At 52.1% G+C, this 16,034-nt stretch overlaps 1 long non-coding RNA gene across 2 annotated transcripts; it reads right to left on the bottom strand.

Annotated features, from left to right (window-relative positions):
- Window positions 1-3,760: 3,760 nt before the first annotated feature.
- On the bottom strand, window positions 3,761-15,454 carry LOC149127366 (uncharacterized). Of its 2 annotated transcripts, XR_016230789.1 has the most exons (4): window positions 14,468-15,454; window positions 14,295-14,383; window positions 13,122-13,321; window positions 3,761-3,877 (listed from the first exon to the last, which is right to left on the bottom strand). It is a non-coding gene; the product is annotated as an uncharacterized LOC149127366 (long non-coding RNA). The 2 variants fall into 2 exon arrangements; XR_016230788.1 differs by lacking the exon at window positions 13,122-13,321 and having other exon boundaries at window positions 14,468-15,241.
- Window positions 15,455-16,034: the final 580 nt, after the last annotated feature.

Consider the following 16,034-nt stretch of genomic DNA (forward strand, 5'->3'; position numbering starts at 1 on the left):
TGTGGCCAATAGGAGGCTCTGAGTACAGCAGTCAGGGGCCTGTCAGCCCAGTCCTTAGAGATCTGGTTCTCACGGTGGCATCTGCAAATGTAAGGGAGAAGACCTGCATCCCTTGACGTTTCCATGTTGCTCACTCCACATACATTTCCTGTGTGTTCCCTGTGTGCCAGGCACTGTGCTAGGATTGACTTACACCTCTAAGATTAGTTGCAGCTCTCAAGGAACTTGCTAATTTAGCCTCATTATTAGGCTTCTTCACATTGTGCATCTGGTCACCTGTGGGCCTCAGCACGAGTTGGCAACAGAAAGCTACAAGAAAGATGACAGCCTTCTCTTGGGAAATGAGAGCTCTCCAGTCTCTTGCAATTCCACTTGATACTTTAAAGATGATCTTAAATGTTTGACCAATAAGGGCCTTCCAGAAATAAAACGCCATCAGCCTGGACTATTCTTAAAACCAAAATCTTTTGATTTTCATTGTGTCAAGCTTAGAAGTGTTGGTTTCCCCTGATGTGTCTTCGGGTACAGCTTGTGCACAGTCCTAAGCTTGTCCAGGCAAAAACAGCAAGTCCTAGCATGAGTGGACACTTTCCCGAGTTTTTATTCTTACCAAAGAAATGTTTAGAATACAAATAATGTGTTCAAGGTTTTTAATTATATTGAAATTATGAGAAAGAGGACACAGGCATACAAAGGTTAAGTGCAGCCATCTTAGCATCAGTGTTTACTTCCCTGTAGTTCAGGGACAGAAGCTGTGACCAGCGCCAGGACAAAGCAGTGAACATAGCTGTCACGGGCAGGCTCCGTGCCCTCGCCCTCACTGGCCCACTTTGACCTCTCTGCCCCAATATTGGGCAAACTCCAGTATCTGTTGGCATCACCCAGAGAATTGATAGAGCAGTTTATGGCCCCACCTCATTTCCAGAATTTCTGAATTAGGAGATTTAGGGTAGGGATCAAGAATGTGTACATCTAACCAGCCCCCTGGTGATGCGGTCACTGCCGGTCCCTGGGTAACTCTTTCAGAGCACTGGTCCCGAGTGTCCTCCCATGGCTCTACATTAGAGCATTTGAGTCCCCTACCACAGAACAGTTAAATCGAACGTTCTATAGGAAAGACCTGGACAGATGGCTCCCCAGGAATTCAACTTTATTTCCTGTTGATAGTTAAAATGTACTCAGAGTACGGCAAGACAGAAGACAGAAATGATTGTCGTGAAGGTAGGAGTTTCTACTCAACAGACCCTAGAACCTAGAGGAACTGCACACAGGGCCAGATAGGGAAGGGCCAGGGTCAGTTTAGAGGCCGAAGGAAGGCAGAGGGTGGGCCACAGCCTTCGTTGGGGTTCAAGGGAATGATGAGCCAGGCGGGGAGGTACACTAAGAGCGTGTGACTGCTTTGAGCCATTGTGATGGTTTCTGGGCTGTAGGGGTGGTCCCTTGTCTGATGCCTACTCTGGGTGACTTACGGAAAAAGGGAATATTGGCTGCTAGTGGTTGGTTTGTATATTAAAAAGGCACACTCAAAGGGGGTCTTTTGCTATTTCTACGAAATAGGCAGCTCTGGGAGAGACAGTCTGCCCAGGATCAAGGCCCCAAGGGCCAGAATGTCGAGAACACAGAAATAAGATATCATCAATAGTTGGCTGTCCTCACTTCCTTTCTGGCCATCTCCCACTTTTACCACCTCGGTTTGACTCTGTCCTCAATACTTTCCTATTTCTTGTTCAAATTTTATACTAAATTGCATAGCTTAACCTAAATCAGATGTTAAGTCAGAAAAAGGAAATGGGAGTATCAAATTTTATAAAAATCACAAAGAGAATGGATCAGATGAACTGCTTAACAAGAAGACGGGCAGCTTCCCTGTGGACCACCAAGTCATTTTTATCCAACAGGCACTAAACTCAAAGACCTTGGTCCCCCAACAAGCAGCTGATGTCGGAGGTGTTGAATAACCTCAAGGATTCCGAAGTTCTCAGAATGCACTTGAGGGGCTAGTGCTTCAAGTATGAGAAATGTGAATTGTCCTGATCACCAGGACTTGGGGCTCAAAACAGTACCCCAGAGACTGGCACTTGGCCAGCCCCAGAGGCCCCAGTCAAGGTCCTTCTAACCTTACCTTGTTTCCACCACAAACACAAGGAGAGGCTCTCTGGAACACTCTCACCTGCCCCAAGACATGGACGAGGCACAGAACGCAATTGCCTTCCATCCCCGCGGGGCCTCACGCTCACGGGAAGCGAGACTGGAGTGACGCCTGCGTGGACACCGTCACAAGACGTTCTCGTCTCTGGCTCAGATTCCAGAGGGAATCATTCAAGTGTTCTCTATCTTCTGGATTCCAATAATCATTTACTATCTCTAAAATTGCGTACCGCATCCCCCACCCCCAACCCATTTCCTTCTTTCCCGTGAAGGGGCTGTGTAAGCACCAACAATCTGGTTGACGCGTTGAGTTTCACACGCATGTCCGACTCGGGGTTCCGCACACGTTAGGCACTCGTGGCAGCCTTTCTCCTGTGTATCATCACTTCATTTCAACGAACCTTCCGAGGGTGAGGGGAGAGCCTTACGAGGACAGCCCGACACAGCTACGAGGCCTAAGAACCGAGACCCCTCCTCAGTGTCACTTTGCCGTTTATTCCAGGAAACTTTGCCCGAGGAAGACAACACTGTGCACCAACACTGCACTCTGCCTCAGGAACTTCCTGGAGATGAACTTCCAAGGCAGCAAAGAGCCTGCCGACCGAATAGTTGCTTACCTATCACGCCTTCCCGCAAGGCCCTGCTACATTCCCTCATCTCAAGAGGATGCCTTGAAGACATTGCAACTAACTTGAACCCACCATCCGAGACTACAAAGCCCTCCTCGGACTTCACTTCCTGAGACACTGCTTACACGCTGTGGTTCTCTCCCTGTTACCACTCTAGTTCCAATTTAACTTAGTTTTGCTCTGTTAGCAGGCAGTCTGGGAACTCAGCAGGTATTTCAAGAGCAAAGGGCCCTGGAGTCAAAGCAGCTTGAGGAAGATGATGCATCAGCTCCACCTTATGAATAGGCATGTCGGCATCTTCGAGCTTCTTTAAAAGTAAATTTAAACAAGCTGGTAACTTGGGCATGGGAAGATTTTTTCCTGCAAACTTATGATCAAAGAAAAATTCTGACATGTTCTAAATTTAATTACAAGGGCTAGAGAATAGAAGGAGTAAGAGATAAGGGAAGTTGTTTTTTTAAGACTTGTTTATTTGAAAGGCAGAGTGACCAAGGAGAGGCCGAGAGATCTCCCATCTGCTGGTTCACTCTCCAAATGGCTACCACAGCAAGATCTGGGCCAGGTTAAAGCCAGAAGCTCCATCCGCATCTCCCACATAGGTAGAGGGGCCCAAGCACTTGAGCCATCATCCCCTGCCTTCCCAGGTGCACCAGCAGGCAGCTATATTGGAAGTGGAGGATCCGGGACTCAAACCACTGCTCCAATATGGGATGTTGGTGCCGCAAGCAGCGACTTAACCCATTTGCCACATGCTGGTCCCAAGATAAGTCAGTTAATGGCTGGAGGTGAAGCCAACAAAAAGTCTCACCCTTCTGAATGAAAAAGTGGACTTGAACCTCATCCTGTTGATGCAGGAACTGTCCAGACTCAGAACCCAACCTGCCCAGAGCTCCCCAGACTGTGCTCCTGTCCCTAGACTTTCCCTACCCGGAGTAATGTGGCCGCTCCTTACCCAAGCCAACAGATTCGTTGTAAGGAATTCCTTTCTTCCTCAAATTTTATTAAAATACTCCTAGCTCTAGGTCCAATGAACATTTTTCCAACTGCTATCTGGTCTTGCTGCTGGTATTTTCCAGAAACTTGCCCCAGGATCTGTTAGCCTGTCAAAAAAAAAAAAAAAAAAAGTTAGAGAGAAAGGTCTTCCTTTCATTGGTTCACCCCCCAAGTGGCTGCCACAGCCTGCACACTGCGCCTATCTGAAGCCAAGAACCAGGTGCCTCCTCCTGGTCTCCCATACGGGTGCAGGGCCCAAGCACTTGGGCCATCCTCCACTGCCCTCCCGGGCCACAGCAGAGAGCTGGACTGGAAGAGGAGCAACCTGGACAGAATCTGGCACCCCGACCGGGACTGGAACCCGGGGTGCCAGCGCTGCAGGTGGAGGATTAGCCTAGTGAGCCGCAGCGCTGGCCTGTTTCTTCCTTTCTAAGTATCTGTGAGGGCTCAATAAACCCTTTTATTTCAGATATCCCTCGGTCTCAAGAATTTTAGCTTAACCTTACTAACTTTTCTGGGACCATTTTTCACCTTAACAGGTTTGCAAACATTGATTTGAGTCAAGTCATTCATTGAGTCAAGTCATAATGACTTAGGAGAAATTAATGACCCTGACATCCTCCAGCCAATGGCGAGCGAGAAGGCACCAGGCTTCCCCACACTTCTGCTTCCCAAGGGCCTCTGTGCTGGGCCAGCACGCTGCCCCCAGGGGACAGTGACTTTCCTGGGCTCTCCAGTCTGTCTGCAGATGGCTGTTCACAGCAGCCCCAAGCCAGCCCCCCCCCCCACACCACCCCCCACTTTGCCAGAGCAGGAAGAACCATGATGCCTTCTTGTCCCGGGTTCCCAAAGCCACTGGAGCACCTGCACAAGGCCCCACACAGGTTGCACTTAGAATGAGCACTTCATAAACACCCACTGGATAACCAGTCCTCCTCCTGACGGCAGGGCAGGAGGTGGGGGAATCTCCATCCAGCACCTCGGTAGCCGCTCAGCCAGGCAGCTGACTTCCCGTTGTTTGCATGCTGGAAAGTCCCTGGTCTCCTCCCAGGTCTGGGAGAAGAAAGTCATAGCTCAGAATTCTAGTATCCAACACCTCGTCTGTGAAGTGCATGGCCAAGCTAAGAGGACCGGCGTCACAAAGCCAAGATCACTCACACCACCAAAGAGCATCTTGCAAGTGTGTTCCTTGGCGTCTTCTCGCTAGGAATTAGTCACTGTGAATATTAACTGTAGTGACTAAAAGGAAACATCTGGGCACCGGCAATGTGTGAGGGGTTTAAGCTGCTGCTGGCGGTACCTGCATCCCAATCTGAGGGCCAGTCCGTGTTCCAGCTACTCTGCTCCCAATCCAGCTTCCTGCTCATGCTCCCGACAAGGCATCAGACTATGGCCTAGGTACTTGGGTCCCTGCCACCCATGGGGAGACCCAGATGGAGCTCCTGGCTTCAACCTGGCCCAGCCCTGTTTGTGGGCGGCCACCCGGGGCACGAATCAGAAGATGGAACATCTCTCGATCGCTCTCCCTCTGTTGCCCTAATCCCTCTGCTCCCACTCCCCCCTCAACACACACACAGTATCTTTCTCCATCACTCTGCCTTTCAAATAATCGATCTTGAGAAAATAAAAGGAAACATCTATGAAGACAGGCTGGAATGCTTACGCTCTAGCTGGGTGTAGCAAGAAAAAACAGAGCTGCCAAAGTGAAGCAGCTCATCACGCCACTTCGTGCAAGGGAGGGAGGGAGGGAGAAGCGATGGGCCATCCCCTGAAGCTGCTCAGATGAGGCCCCAGACCTAGGTCCCTGGTGCCACCGATTGTCTCCCCCTGTCCCCGCCACGCTAGCTCTCTACCCTGGCTGCTGCTTTCTCAGATCACAGAGCTGTCTGTTTACAGAGGCGGCCAGGGTGCTCACTCTGCAAAAATGCAGGCCATTGCAGGCCTACTGCACTGTATGTGGGCGATGGCAACGCTTTCTTCCTGCCTACACCCCATGGACCGCTGTTCTTTCTTCCGATTCCAACTTTATAATGGGGAGCAGAGGCTCTCACAAGCAATAAGTGCCCGCTGCTCCCCTCCTTGCCCTCCGGTTGGGTAACACGGAGCCTCCACATGGTCCAGGAGAGGACTGGCCCAGCCCAGCCTCAGCCAAGACACACAGAAACGGAGCCTGCTGTGAACTGCCTCCCCCTTGCCCTCAGACCTACTCAAATGCAAGCGAAAGCAAAGAACAAATCCCTGGGATGCATCAGCAACACGAGTAGTTCCTTTCTTCCACATACATTTTCTTTGTACCAAAAGCCTGGCCCAATCAAAGTGAATCCAAAGGCCAAAGTTAGTTCTCTGAGTGCCTAAGGCATTCTAGGATGTCATGGGAAAAGACCTCAGGCTTGGAATTCTAACACAAAGCTTGCTGATTATGAAAGGACATTGCAGAAGAGAACGCTGGCCAGAAGCTGGGTCACCTGCAACACCGAAATTCAGGGCGGAACTTTACACCCTCAACCTCTGCAAAGCTTTGCTTGTGGCTGGCAGGGAGGGTGACCACAGGGCTGATGGCTGGCCACTGCCACCAGAAGAGCCATCAGGAGGCCGAGCGGCAAAGGGCGGGTCATCCTACAGGCCCACCATTCCAAATGCTGTTGAAAATGGTCCTGAGGAAGTATTTGTTCTGAAAGATCAAAGGAGAGAGGACAGAAACTCTTCCAGGGGCTCCTGATGTCTGTCCAAGGCAAGGAAGCACCAAGGGCTTAATTAGCATGGGGAGGGTGGCGGGTGTGATTATCAAGGGGCTGGTTTCCTGGTGGGGCAGCACATCACAGGTGTGAACCCCACCCGTTCACCCTAGGACCCTGCACTCTTGAACAGGTCTCTTGCATAGCTCCCAGGTGATGATGGCTCAGCCGAGAGCTCCTGGCTCTGACGTTGCAAAGAGCTGGCCTTGCCACGGTTAGATGGGTCTCCAGGGATGTCCCCTAGAGACCACAGCAGAGCCTTCGAGCCTCCCCTGCTGCCGTGGGTGGTGTCATCTGGTCCCACATGTGGGCCAGGAGAGACTGGGAAGCGAGGCATTTTGCAAATGGGTGGGTGACCCACAGGGATGCGTGGTCATGGCAGGATCTGGTTGCCATGGGGACGAGAGGTTTTCTGCTTGAGGAGTAATTTTCCATTGTGTCCATACACACGTGGCAGATCAGTGGGCTTTTGCAGATGGCCTCCAGGGGAGGTTTGTGAATTAAAGGAAACATTTTAGAAGTTGTTCCCAGGGTCTGGGAGGGGTAGCTAGGTCAGCCTTTGCCGCGGGGTAGGGAGGGGAAAAGCAGGGAGGTCTCCCCAAGTCACTCAGGGCATCAGTGCAGTGCTGCTGGGTGCTGGATCAGGAGGAGAGAGAAGCATTAAGAATAAGCCAAAGACAGCATTTTCTCCTCCTCCTTCAGCAGGGAAATTTCCTACCTTTCCTGCTATTCAGCAAATGACTCCACCCCCCAGGCCTCTAGCTCAACATTTAGGAGCAGTATTTTGAGCCCTTATGGACTTTGGGGTGTGTGGTAAAATACACAAAGCATAACAATGACCATTTTAACCCCTTTCAAATGTACAATCTGGTGGCATGAAGTGCATTCACCACGGTGCAGCCATCACCTCCAACTTCAGAACTTCCCCATCATGACAGACAGAAACCGTACCCATTAAACCACGCTTTCCCATTCCTCTTTCCTCCTAACATCTGGTAACCACTACTCTGCCGTCTCTTGAATTTGCTTACTCCGCATACCTAATATAAATGGAATCATGTAATGTTGGTCCTTTTGTGTCTGGCTTACTTTGCTTAGCATAACATATTCAAAGTTCATTCATGTTGTAGTATGGATTGATACTTCATTCTTGGGGCCAGTGATTAAGATGCCACTTGGGGCCAGCGCCGCGGCTCACTAAGCTAATCCTCTGCCTGCGGCGCCGGCACACCTGGGTTCTAGTCCCGGCTGGGGCACCGGATTCTGTCCTGGTCGTTCCTCTCCCAGTCCAGCTCTCTGCTGTGGCCAGGGAGTGCAGTGGAGGATGGTCCAAGTGCTTGGGCCCTGCACCCCATGGGAGACCAGGAGAAGCACCTGGCTCCTGCCTTCGGATCAGCATGGTGCACCGGCCACAGCGGCCATTGAGGGGTGAACCAACGGAAAAGGAAGATCTTTCTCTCTCTCACTGTCCACTCTGCCTGTCGGAAAAAAAAAAGATGCCACTTGGGAAGCCTCTATCCCACGTCAGAGTGTCCGGGTGTGAGCCATGGTTCCACTCCTGCCCTCAGCTCCCTAATAATGCGCACCACGGGAGATAGCAGGCTATGGCTCAAGTGCATGGGCCCCGATACCTCCATGAGAGACCTGGACTGAGTTCTCAGTTTCCAGCTTTGGCCTGGCCATGTGGGCATTTGGGAATAAGGGGAGTAGACCAGTGGATGGGAGCTCTTTTTTAAAACAATTTTAAAATAAACTTTATTCTTTTTCCCCTCAAATTGACAGACAGGGCTCCCCAAATACCTATAACAGCCAGAACTGGACCAGGCTAAAGCTGGGAGCGAGGAACTCCACCCAGGTCTCCCGAGTGAGTGGCAGGAACCTAACCATTTGAGCCATCACCTGCTGCCTCCCAGGGTATACATTAGCAAGAGGTTGGAATCAGGAGCTAGAACAGAAAGAGAGGTAGACACACACTCCCCACCTCTTGCTTGAGTGAGGTCCTGTGTCACCTAGGGCCCTGCCCCCAGGAATACCATCACCAGAGACTGAACCAATATAGTCCATGCCCAATCTTAGACTGTGAACCTCCAGAACTGTTAGCCAAAATAAAAACTCTCTGCTTATCAGGTAGCCCGACTCAGGTATTTTTTCTAGTAGTAATGAAAACCTGAATACATCTTCTTAGTTTTCTTCTACTGACTGCTCAGGTGCACTGTACTTGGGAGCAGCACTCAGTGTACTGGTAATAAATTGATTGACTTAAGCAACAAGGTGGGAGGAGAGGGCAACCGTCCTGTCTTCCAAACCCTCCTGAGCCACCCTGAGTACCCAGCCATACATGGCTTCTACCACCCATTCACGAGGGCCTGCATCACAACCGCCTTCCCACCCCCCACCCTCCCCTCCTGCCTCCCACCAGTCCATGCTGGGGGCCCACAGCAGCTCGCCCACAGGCTGCCCTGTGCTCTTCTCCCCAGCACATTGTTGGCCCTGGCAGTCTCCACAGCCTGCCCGGTCCTCACTGTTCTTTGTGATGCTTTGTATTCTCGGGCAGCTCATGCCTTATCCCCTACCCCACACACACACACCTGCGGCATCTGGTGCTAGACTAAGCCCGCAGAACTCAGTAAACAAGAGCTGCTGATTCATGACCCTGGCCATAGCCAGACAAATGCTGCTTGAGCCCTCTGCAGTAACAAACGTATATACTTGCAAGAAGCCATTTCTAGAGATGGAGGCTGGGGGATCACTCAGCTCCATTTTGCTTTTGTTTCTTTCAATATTTTCATTGTGAAATACAACATATACTCAACATCCATGTAACTGAACAATGTAAAGCAGACATCCTTGTCACTGCCACCCAGAGCAAGGAGAACCTTGCCACACACCCCATGAGTCCCTGTCCACCTTACAAAACCCTGCCCACATCCCTTGGGGTAGCCCTATACCAAGTTGTCATGTTTATCCCTTTTTTTCATATTTTACTACTTTTATATCCAACCCTTAAAAATGTGGTTTAATCTTTGCTTGTTTTGGAAATTTACATGAATGAAATAATACTGTAAATATTATTTCTGGATTTGCTTCGTTCACTCAGCTTTAGGTTTGTGGTTATACCAAGCCATGGCAAGTTTCCATATTTAGGGCATATATCTGATACGTGCTGATGGACAGGGGGTGTTCCAAGTGTGGAGCTCTCAGGAAAAACTCCAACTCATCCCTAGACACAAGACGTGAGCCCAGGGCAGCACTACGAGGCCAGCTCTGCAGGCCTTCACCCCTACTAGGTAATGAGAGTGGACGGGGCTGTGTCATTCCCACTCCTGTCTCCGGCAAGAAGCTACCTGCTATGCCCCTGCTCTCCCACCCTAGAAAATGCCCTGGAACCCCACACACACAGGGAAGGTCGCCCACCCCTTCTACTGCCGCTAAAAATGTCTGACAGCCACATCATTAATCTTGACACCTCCTAATCCAGGGACCCCTGAGGAACCTTCCACAGCAGTCCCTGCCCCACTCTCTGGGGGTCCAGGCACATCAGAGAACATTGCTGTTATCCTGAAGCTGTGAACTGTAGAGCCCCAGCTGGCCACAGGCCTGGCCAGCAGGTCATAAAATGACCATCAAAGCTCAGGATGCCACTGTGATGTTAGATGGAGCCCAGGTGTCCCCTGCAAACTCCCTTTCTGCTCCCTGCTGAGCTGGGCCATCCCCTCCCAACCCCAGCTTGGCAGCCCCAGCCATGACCTGGGCTGGGATCGGAGTTACTGTAGCCTTGACATTGCCAGCTGGGAGCTCCGACTTCTGCCTGGTGACTAGACCTGCCTCAGGAACAGATCAGAGATGCTGTACAGACCACATCAGAATCAAGTGATCCAGCTCAAGTGTGGAAGTAAATAGAAAGTTCAGTCCATTCTCTTTGCTCAAAGACAAAAAAAATGCGCACTTTATTCCAAAGTTCGATTACTAGAGGTCAGTACAAAGAACACAAGTAAAATCTCTGAAAACCTCACCAATCCAGAAACAAGCATCACAAACCTTGGTCAATGTCATTCCAGTTCTCTCAGGGCCAAAATACAGAAGGACCGCAGATGGACAGATAGGCGGATGGATGGATAGAGGAGTAGAGAGTTATGGATATAACTTAGAAAAATTCTATACATTTTAGAATTAAATGGAAGGGAGGGGCTTTAAGATCCCTATATCCCATAACAGAGTGCCATGTCTCAGATCCTAGCTCTGCTCCCAACCCCAGTGTCCCATTAATGTGCACCCGGGGCAGCAGCAGGTGATGGCTCAAATAGGTAGGCCACCGCCACCCACATGGTAGACTGTCATTGAGTTCTGGGCTCCTGGAATTCAACCTGGCCCAGTCCTAGCTGTTGTAGGCATTTGGAGAGTGAACCAGCAGCTAGATCTGTCCCCCAGCCTTTCAAGTAAATAAAATAGAAAAAAACTAATAATTTTGTATTCCTCTATTTTTTGAGCGTTATTATATTTATTTGAAAGGCAGATTTACAGAGAGAAGAGACAGAGAAAGCAATCTACCACCCACCAACTCATTCCCCAGATGGCCTCAATTCCTTGGGCTGGGCCAGGCCAATACCAGGAACCTGGAACTCCATCTGGGTCTCCCACGTGGGTGGCAGGGGCCCAAGCACCTGGGCCATCTTCTCCTGCTTTCTCAGGCACATTGGCAGGGAGCTGGATCAGAAGTGGAGCAGTCAGAACTCAAACTGTTGCTCCTATGAGATGCCAGTGTTTCAGATGGTAACCTAACCCGCTGTGCCACAACACCAGCCCCATTGCTCTTTAAAAACTCACATTTGTTGGATTTTTCTCCTATCCAAGTATGACATTCCTAATGCAGAAAGAGATCACAGAACACAGAATTCATCCACTACCACTATCAGAAAATTAGTGCTAACATGTCTGCACACATGGGTATACACGTGATATGGCCTAAAATGTGCCCTGTCCAAGTTCACGTGTGTGTATCCAGGCCCCCACCCTTTGATGTAGATTTTATCCGTTCCTAGGCCTCCATTCATCGGTCTGCACATGGTGTTGATAAGTCAACTCCTTTCTAGGGATAAACCCACTGAATGAGGAGACTAGAACACAGTTAAGATTCTGGAATGCAGGCCTTGAAATCCTTTTCTTACCCCTATTGCTAATAATCTGCTGCTAGACTTGGAGATGTTTTTCAGGAACTCCAAACCTTGCTCAAAAACAAAGCAAAAACCAACTGCTCTGAAGGCCCCAGACTATTAGAGCCCACTTTGCCATCAAAACATCTTCAAAAGAACACTGGGGTCACCCATCGCTGACCAAAGGCAGGCCATGATACAGCAGGTTGAGCCACCACTTGCAACACCAGCATCCAGTATCAGACTGCCAGTTTGAGTCCCAGCTGCTCCACTCCTGGCCCAGCTTCCCGTTACTGTGCCTGGGAAGCAGCTGTCAAGGGCCCAAGTGCTTGGGCTCCTGCCACCCATTTGGGAGGCCTAGATGGAGTTCCTGGCTCCTGTCACTCCACCTTTCAAAATAAGGTAACTCTTAAAACAGCCACTACAGAGCAAGGCCATGAGTGCTGGGGACCAATCAGAGACCCACACACAAGCTGGTCGTGTAGTGGCCAACCCTCCACTTCCATCTGTCAATCACACTGCCCTTAACCTCTCAGGGAGTCTGGGAATTAAGCAACAGCGACCCAACTCCCTGCGTTGAGCGTTGCAATGAACACTGGCTTTCTTCCACCACTCCAGGTACTGGGGATTGGCTTTGTGCAACAGGGGAGTGGGAGCAGTTCTGGGGCTCTAGTAACTCCTCCAACTAACTTCGGCATTGTCCTATAGCACGTAGAAACCCTAACATCCGGTGTGACTACATTTGGAGAGCTAATTAGGATTAAATGCCACATGGTAGGAGACAGAGCTTTGTGCCTCAGCTTGGCCACAAACTGAAGTGCACACGTGAAGAAAGCCAAACACAACCATTACGATGGCGGTAAACCATCTATAAACCTGCATTTCTAGAGACCGACGCTACAACTAGAATTCCATCACCCGGATATCAAACCACACCAGAAGTGCTGTTAGGCGGGGCCTTGCCGCTGCCAGCGGCAGCCCCTCACTCCCTCCCAGGCTCCCTGATGGCACAGCAGCCCCAGCCAGCTGGGCCCTGCTCTCCTTGTCAGAGTGCCCTTACTCCCCAGACACACAGGCCCTCTGTCCTGCAGACCCCACAGGCACAGAATCAACTAACCACAGATGGAAACATTTAAGACAGAAATCCAGAAAGTTCCAGAAAGCAAAACAGAATTGCCACATGCCAAGCAGGACGCTGAACCCACGCGGATGGAACGGTGCGTAGCGCCCCCTCACGAGCCCCGCGCCTCTGTGCAGCGCTCTGGAGCCGTGCACACCTTACAGCCGGGCGGTCACGGCTGCATCAGCTCTGAACCGGCACCGACTCTCTTCCCACCATCATTCCCGGACAACACCGTGTAGCAACTCTACACGCAGCATTTACATCGTATCGGTTATCCTAAGTATCCTGGAGGTGATTGGAAGTACACGGGAGGGTGTGCACAGGTTATGTGCAAATACAACACCATTTTCTGTAAGGGAGTTGAGCGTCCGTGAATTTTGGTATCTGTGGGGTGCTGCAGCCTCTCTCGCATGGATACCGAGGGGCGATGGCTCTTAGCAGAATACAGGAGGGAAACCTCCAGCCATGTCTAACCTGAGCCGGGCAGAGGCCAAGGGTGCACGGGGTCACAGAGGGAGGCCCCTTGAGGAGAAGGAAGAGCTCCTGGGAACAGAGTGAAGACATCCCCAGGATCACCCAGGGCCTGGATGGGACGTGCACCCTGGAAGGATGCTCGCCACTCACGGTCAAGGCTCACCTCCCCAGCAGACCCCAGACCCGTGGCTCAAAGTGCAGGTCAGGGCCTCCGAAGCAAGGCCTCATCTCCCAGGCCAGACGGGACAGCCTGCACGAGCTTCCCAAAACGCACCCGAGGAGCCAGGAGTTGCAGCCAAGTACTTCGTCTCCATAGCAACAGGGGCTTGAACCAAATTTTAAACAAACCATTTGGGAAATAGACACAATAAATAAAAAGGGGCTTAAGTCTGTCCCTAGAGCCAGCTCCAGGAGTCGCCTGTCCCTGGGGAGGGAGCTGCTCCAAGCTCCCGGCCCCTCCTCCAGCCCCAGCCCAGGGCCCCGCAGCAGACCAGGCTCCACGAAGACCCTGACCAGGGAGCTGGGAAACTGGGTCCGAAGTTCGTCATCCCAGCCCTCTGCCACTCCAGCCTCCCTGGCACTCCTTCTTACCCAAGACCCTCACAGCGTCCCTACCCCCAGGGCACCGCCCCTGCTCACCCTCCCACCCCCTCGCTCTCATCATTGACTGCTCTGCGAGAGAGGCCTATGCCAGCCACTTGCACTGCTCCAGGCACCAGGACTGCGTTTCAGCCAGGCGCTTCTGATAGCAGCACTGCCCCCCAAAACCACGCCTCCCCCACCCAGAGGCAGACATGGGGGCCTCTGCGTGGGGCACACAGGCTGGGGGCCTCCTAGGATCACACCGTGTGAGGGGCTACCTGCTCCCACCGTACCCCACACGGGCCAACCTGACTCCAGGGCAGGTGGGGGCAGGATGAAAAAGACTTAGGGTTCCTGCTCCGTGGGGGTGCAGAGCAAGCTCAACGGCTCAGCCCCACACAGCACCAGCTGGTGAGCGCACCAGAACTCTGTCTTCCCCCATGCCACCTCCTCCTCTCACCTAAAATGGGAGGAGAGAGGGGGAGGAAATGCTGCCTTTTCCTCCTGTGCTGAATTTATCCCAGCCGCATGCAGACCGGCTGCGGAAGCCTGGGAAAAGATAAACAAAGACGCCTTGCGATAATTTTTCCAAAATCTCCCCGTGTTCTGTAGCCCACTCGGTTTGCTTTCTACCTTGCTGGCGTTGGCTCTCCTCCCGGCTCCTCTCCATTCCGCATCTGAAGCCGACCTCCTGACTCTCAGAGGCACTTAATAGCCCACCCTGCACAAGCTGCAGACCCTGGCAGAACATTCGTTGCACCTGTGGGGACCATGAACCTCAACAGGTGCCTAGTGTTTTCTAACTGGCAACCTCCTTTGCCTCAGTCACTGTTTGGCCACGCTTCTTGGTCACTAGCTCTGCTCTGGCCCCCTCTACACTCTGCCCAGAGCAAGGACACATGGCCTCATCCCCTTCCTTGCTCCCTGGGGAGGATCTCGGGAGAGATGCAAATTGCTCCAAGCCTCAGTGAGAAAGAGAGCCTGCATATGTAGCGCCGGGATCACCTGGCTTGGACCACAGAGGCTGGCGGTGGGGGCAGAAGGGGAAAATCTCCAGGGGGCAGGATGCCGTCTGGTCTTCCTGAGGGCCAAGTGTTGATAAAAGAACTGCCAGCAGTGTCCCTTCTGGAAAGCGGGCCCTGCTTGTTCCGTGCAGCTGTGGCTCCTCATCAAGTTCAGGTGCCCCTAAGAGGCCACGCGCCACCATTTGCCAGGCGGCCAGCATGCAGCAGGCCAGGTTTGATGCTGACCGCATCTCCAGGCCCCGGCACCAGCAGCATCTGTGAGGACTGAGCTGCCCCATGGGACACAGAGACAGTGCCATAGGCCTGGGTGCAGCAGGAGCCCCTTGCCTCCGTTTTCCAGGCTCCTTCCCTCGGTCTCTGAGCCACTCAACACACACATTCTCCTGCCTACATCAGCCCAGTTAGTTCGAGCTGAGTACAACAGGGAACTGATTGCCCAGGCCCGGGCTTTCATTCCAGAAACTTCCACCCTACTTTCCAAATCCTGTCTGCTTGTCCAAGGCCAGAGTGAACTCACTACCCTGAGACAAGCATACCTCTGTCAAGTTAAAGGGACAAAAGCCTCAAAGTCTTGCACCAGCCCCTGCTGTCACCCCTCCCCCAGTACCTGGCTTCCTCCACCCCTGGGGCTCTTCCCACCGTGGATGAATTGCCCGAGCAGTGACTGTGTGGGGGCTGTTGAGGACATCTGAAACAAGGCCACTGGCCAAGATAAAGTTTCTCTTGGGAAGCCCCCTCTGGCCCCCTTTGTGGCCTTTAACGTGTTTGCTTCAAGCCCACCTATCCCAGTTACCTGGTTACTTGTAAGTGGAGCTCTGATACACAGAGCAGGTGCCCAGGGGTGGCCTGGGTGGCCCGCCCCAGCCTGCTGTGGTTAGCAGTCACCATAATCCCATCCTGACAAGTCAAAGACAGCAAGTGGTGCCTGCCCCGTGGCCTTGGCAGTGCTCTCCCTGCCCCGGCGTTTGGCACCTGCTGGCAGTGTCCGTTACTTCAGCTGAGGTAGATGTGGGCCTGAGCATCCCTCTGTGTCTGCTTTGTTCTCAGGGGAGCAGGAATACAGCCCGGACCCAGAAACAGTTTCTTAGCTCTCTTGGGTAGGGGAGGATCTGGGAGGGGCCAAGGGGCTCTCCGGAAAACAGGACCTGGGTGATTCTTTGCATCATCTCTGGCCC

Source organism: Oryctolagus cuniculus, chromosome 3, assembly GCF_051225735.1.
Source record: "Oryctolagus cuniculus isolate XC-2025 breed Fujian yellow rabbit chromosome 3, ASM5122573v1, whole genome shotgun sequence".
Lineage (NCBI taxonomy): Eukaryota > Metazoa > Chordata > Mammalia > Lagomorpha > Leporidae > Oryctolagus > Oryctolagus cuniculus.